This window comes from Epinephelus lanceolatus, chromosome 3, assembly GCF_041903045.1.
Source record: "Epinephelus lanceolatus isolate andai-2023 chromosome 3, ASM4190304v1, whole genome shotgun sequence".
Classification (NCBI taxonomy): Eukaryota; Metazoa; Chordata; class Actinopteri; order Perciformes; family Serranidae; genus Epinephelus; species Epinephelus lanceolatus.
Genome location: NC_135736.1, coordinates 49,325,117 through 49,331,116, shown reverse-complemented (window position 1 = coordinate 49,331,116; position 6,000 = coordinate 49,325,117).

Genomic DNA, 6,000 nt, shown 5'->3' with positions numbered 1-6,000 from the left:
TCATGAAGCCAGTCATTAAATTAACTATAGACAGTACTTTAGTTTGAAACATTTGAACATTTTGAAAAGGTCCGACTCTATCTCATGTGTTTACCAGCTGACAGGAAATGAAGTTGGGCCAAAGCTGCTTCCTGTTCTAATAAATGCTGCACATAGAAATACAACTATTATTATTACATTTACAAATTTAATTCAAACAATAATATCTTGAAGAAGCTGTGGTGTCAAGGCGACGCTTGGCTGTATTCTCTGTTTTTCTTTATGTTGAGAGCCAAACTAAAACTGATCTAGATGAATGAAAGAATTAATTTTTATTACTGTGTCATGCAAGCAGTTAAGCCCAGCCCGCGTGGGCTTACAAGACCACAGATTCGGCGTGAGCCAGGATCAGAGTCCAGCACACATAAATTCAGAGCGCATTAAAAGGAGAGAAAATGAAACAAAGCAGCAAAAGCATCATATATGATCAGATCATCACGCTGGAAGACCAAGTTCATGGATCACACACAGACGCGTTCAGATTCCTTTTATCGTCACTTTTTTAATGAAACATAAAAACAAAATACTGTTTCATGTCTAAAACCAGCAAAACTAAAAGTTCTCAGTGCAGTAAAATGATTCAGTTAATAAATAGATGAATAAATCTAAACTAGAAGCTACTAAAAAGGCCGATAAAGTGCAGGGAAAGGGACTGGGTGAGTTCATGTGTGCTACAGTTAATTCACCGGTGTCCACAGAGGCTACTGCAAGCATCGGTCGCACCGCCATGTTGTTTTATACCATGTGCATGATGGACATTTGTCATGTAAAATGAAAGAAAGATCAAAACAAATAGTTAAACAATCTTGCCTTCTCTTCCAGACTTAAGTGACAGATTTGTCAAATTCAACACAATAAATTAGACAAAAAAAGCAAAGAAAACTTTATGACATTTTTTATTTTAAAGGTTTAGATTAATATTCAAGATAGAATCTTAAAAAACCCTCACAGGATGAGGACACAGTGAAGACATGAAGACAAACTATAATCACTGAGGCTTCGCTCTCTGCTAATCAGCCTCGTGCTGCATCTGAACCGTCAACCAAAGAAATTATCAGTTTTAAAGTTTGATCACATTTTGTTCCTGAAGTCCAGCCTGAATCCAGACGACTTCTCCTGATTTTTTTGGACCAAAGATATCCTGATCCTACCAAAATGTTTTATCTATTAACATAAACTGAGAGTTTGATCCAGATCAAAACCAAGATTGGATTACATCATCTCACATAAGTGAGTACACTCCTCCCATTTTTGCAAATATTTCATTATATCTTTTCATGGGACAACACTATAGAAATGACACTTTGATATAACTTAAAGTAGTCAGTGTACAGCTTGTATAGTAGTATAGATTTACCTTCCTCTGAAAATTACTCAAAACACAGCCATCAACATCTAAACAGCTGGCAACATAAGTGAGTACACCCCACAGTGAACATGTCCAAATTGTGCCTAAAGTGTCAATATTTTGTGTGCCAGTCATTATTATCTAGCACTGCCTTAACCCTTTTGGGCATGGAATTCACCAGAGCTCACAGGTTGCTTCAGGAATCCTCTCCCACTCCTCCATGATGACATCATGGAGCAGATGGATGTGAAGACACCTTGCACTCCTCCACCTTCAGCTTGAGGATGGTCCACAGGTGCACAGGTGAGTTTAGGGCTGGATACATACTTGGCCAGTCCATCACCTTCACCTTCAGCTTCCTCAGCAAGGCAGTTGTCATCTACTAGGTGTGTTTTGGGTCATTATCATGTTGGAAAACTTGAAGGGACAGTTGTCTTGGTGCTCTTCACCAAGGTGCCACACATGCTGAAAGAGCACCAAGACAACTGTCCCTTGCTTACAGTCAAGTATAGTGGTGGCAGCATCATGGTTTGGGGCTTCATGAGTGCTGCCGGCTCTGGGGAGCTCGGTTCATTTAGGGAAACATGAATTCCAAGCAGAGCATGATCGCCCCTCTTCAGAAACTGAGCTGCGATGCAGTTTTCCAACATGATAATGACCCAAAACACACCTAGTAGATGACAACTGCCTTGCTGAGGAAGCTGAAGGTGAAGGTGATGGACTGGCCAAGTATGTATCCAGCCCTAAACTCACCTGTGCACCTGTGGGCCATCCTCAAGCTGAAGGTGGAGGAGTGCAAGGTGTCTTCACATCCATCTGCTCCATGATGTCATCATGGAGGAGTGGGAGAGGATTCCTGAAGCAACCTGTGAGCTCTGGTGAACTCCATGCCCAAAGGGTTAAGGCAGTGCTAGATAATAATGGTTGGCACACAAAATATTGACACTTTAGGCACAATTTGGACATGTTCACTGTGGGGTGTACTCACTTATGTTGCCAGCTGTTTAGATGTTGATGGCTGTGTTTTGAGTAATTTTCAGAGGAAGGTAAATCTATACTACTATACAAGCTGTACACTGACTACTTTAAGTTATATCAGAGTGTCATTTCTATAGTGTTGTCCCATGAAAAGATATAATGAAATATTTGCAGAAATGGGAGGAGTGTACTCACTTATGTGAGATACTGTACATCATCTCATATGATTTCACAATTCTTTTTTACTAATTTTAAACAACCCATTTTCAAGATTTGATGCAGTTGAATATCTAAGATCTGATCAGCTGTCTTGTGACCTGGGCCGGCAGAGAGCCAGCCTCCCTCCCTGTAACCTGATCTGTAGAAAACAAAGTTACACGCTGAATTTCACGGGCGGGTTTCTGAGTATTTAGAGATGGAAAATGTTTTCCATTCCTCTCTCGTCCTCCACACCAGTTACAGCCCAGTTGTTTCAGCTTTTTCACTCAGCCAAGTCTGCCGGTGTCTTCGGGATAAAAGGCGATTTGTTGACTTCCGATAACAAACCTGGACAGCTTCAGCTGTAATATGAGACTGAATAATGATCTTTGTGGTTGTTGTTTGTTTGTTTGTTTACTTATACACCTGCCAATAGAGATGCGTGTGTTGACAAACAACCCGCAGGTCGGGTCAGAAAGTGACAGAGCAGCGTTCTGAGTAAGTTAGAAATAACTTACAGAAACACACACACACACACACACACACACACACACACACACACACACACACACACACTGGTCATTCCTTGTCAGTTCACAGAATTTCTCTCTCTATATATACTAGAATTCATATTCAAATAATAATAAGTGGATGAGACCTTACATTACACTTAACTGAAAGGCTGTTTATTTAAAGTAATGTAACATAATGTATCATTTTGTCTGGGAAATTTTCAGTTACCTACATGGCAATTCTCACTTTCCTGCATTCACATAGGCTACATTAATTTAAGTTCACCAGTCATTAATTATTTGCAAGCCTTCAATTGTCAGTGTTCAGACAGTCTTGTTCATGTTACTATCAAAAAGTACCAGTCTTACATCTTGAAAAAAGTTTTCATTACTTCGAAGAATGAACGACATATTCAAGTTTTTGGCTTTTGATATGCAGACATATTTTAATTAAAGGGTTCAAACACAGGCTACATAAGCCACCAACATAGGCTCGTAGCCCTAGCCCTTAAAATCATATGAGCATTTTCAGCAGATAAATGTGAAAACAGCCTTCGAGTGTCAAGCTCTGCACATACGTCATTCTGCACAGTGAGGCTCAAACATTCATCTGTAGGAACAAGAAGAAAACACATTTTTGAGTGGAGGAGGATAAGTTATTGTAAACCATGGTTTTTAAACCTTACAACCTGCACCTGACCCCCTATGAGAGCCAACCCATCCCGCAGCGCCGCTGTCTGAGGTGCTGAACAGGTACTGTAGGCCAGATGCTGCAGAGAAATCCGTATTAACAAGAGGCAGAAGAAAATAAAATAAATCCAATTAAATGACATATTTGCTGCCACAGAGTAATTCTGTGAACTGACAAGGAATGACCAGTGTGTGTGTGTGTGTGTGTGTGTGTGTGTGTGTGTGTGTGTGTGTGTGTGTGTGTGTGTGTGTGTTTCTGTAAGTTATTTCTAACTTACTCAGATCACTGCTCTGTCACTTTCTGACCCGACCTGCGGGTTGTTTGTCAACACATGCATCACTATTGGCAGGTGTATAAGTAAACAAACAAACAACAACCACAAAGATCATTATTCAGTCTCATATTACATTTGTGGGAAGTTATTATAGTTTAGATTTTCACTTTCCCACATATGTAATAATTTTCCGCAAATGTAATAGTTATTACATTTGCGGAAAATTGTGTGTTACATTTGTAGTAGGCAGCTGCTATTACGTTTGTGGGAAATTTATTACATTTGCGGGATTATTACATTCAAAGCTGCAGATTTGTATTACGTTTGTCGTTTATTACATTTGTGGGCTTTTACTACGTTTGCGGGTGTAACACAACCCCTTAAAATCAAGCAGGCCTCAAGCCCAAGTCCAAAAGCATTAAATGCGTAAGAGAAGAAGAAGCCGGTAACAACATGGAGAAATCTACATCCAGAGCCGTGACTTTTTGGACGGACGAGGAGACACAGTTCATGCTGCGTCAGCTGGAAGAGTTAAATATTTTAAGAATACATGGATGGGAGGAAACATAGAACGGTGACCTGTTCAAAAAAGTGGCAGAACAGCTGGACAACGCTCGATTGTTTGGTCTGTGACAGAAAAAGGTCCAATACTAACAAGCTGAAAGGGGGCATATCTCCACCTATCGTAGAGGAGTCGCACATACTTGGCTCAATAAATGGATTCCCCTCCCGTGCTTGTATACTGGGACAAGGACAGTAGGCCAGTTAGATGTCCTCGTCCAGCTGGGACTGTAGCTCCACTTCACTGTGACTGGAAACGTACTGAGTGATTTTGGCTTCAGACATAGAGACCAAAAGCCGCCTTTTGCGGTGGTATGATACGCCAGTGGATGGCGTCAGTTTTTAACGTGGCCAAACCGAATCTTTCGTGGTGTTACGATGCACCGCCAGTCAGCTGGACATCACCTGTTGTGGCAGTATGAAATACAAACAGGTGGCATCAGTACATGACACAGCCAGACGGCACCTGCTGGTAACCATGTAGTATAAAGAGTTGGACAGTCTCTACAGGGCGGGTGGATGAGTCCAGCAGCCCGCTATTTGCTTCCCGTATGAATGTTGAGCCAAACCATGATGTTTTTCCCAAACTTAACCATGTGCTTGTGTTGTATGGTGTATACTGACGCACCATCCTGGAACATCAACAACAAACGCAGGAGGATACCTTACATGTAATATTTAGACGTGAGTGGCACTGAGTAAGCAGAGATGTGTGACGAGTTGGGATGAGAATGTGTCAGAGACGCACCAAAGTTCACGGACACCATGAACGTCTCCTTAAATCGCACAATAATCCAACGTCATGGTGCACGATCGCTAAAGTCGTCCATGATTGTCTGAACCAAACTGGATTAATCTGTTGAGTAGATGTTGAGATACTTGACCTGATGATGGCACTGAATGAAACATCAGAGGATCACCAGAGTGGTTTCAGTGAACCCTCTGGGCACCATGATGGCAAGTGATAAATTTCATGACCACCTATGTAACTGTTGTTGAGTTCTTTCAGTCTGGAGCAAAGTGGTGACGACCAGCAGCTGCACAGCTGACGTGGCTCAAACTGTTTTACAAGAGAAGCAGTTTGAAGTCTTTAAAACTTTTTCTGTATTTGCTTTACTTTCCAAATCAATAACTTAACAAGCTTCCATAATTACACGGCAGATTGTGTTTGGTGGTTTTTGCTGAATCAGAATTCAATTACTGGTTATCATTTAGAGGCGTCCAGAGAGGCGATTACAGTCATTGATCATCCTCACGCCGGCAGACGTGTGGCGTTAACCACCGCTTGAGACTCTTCTGCATGTTTAAGTGTTTCTTGTTTTCTTCATGTTACTTTGAGTCAGTGTGTGAATGTGATGTGATCCTGTACAGGAGCCCTGACACAGTGTGAGAGACGCTC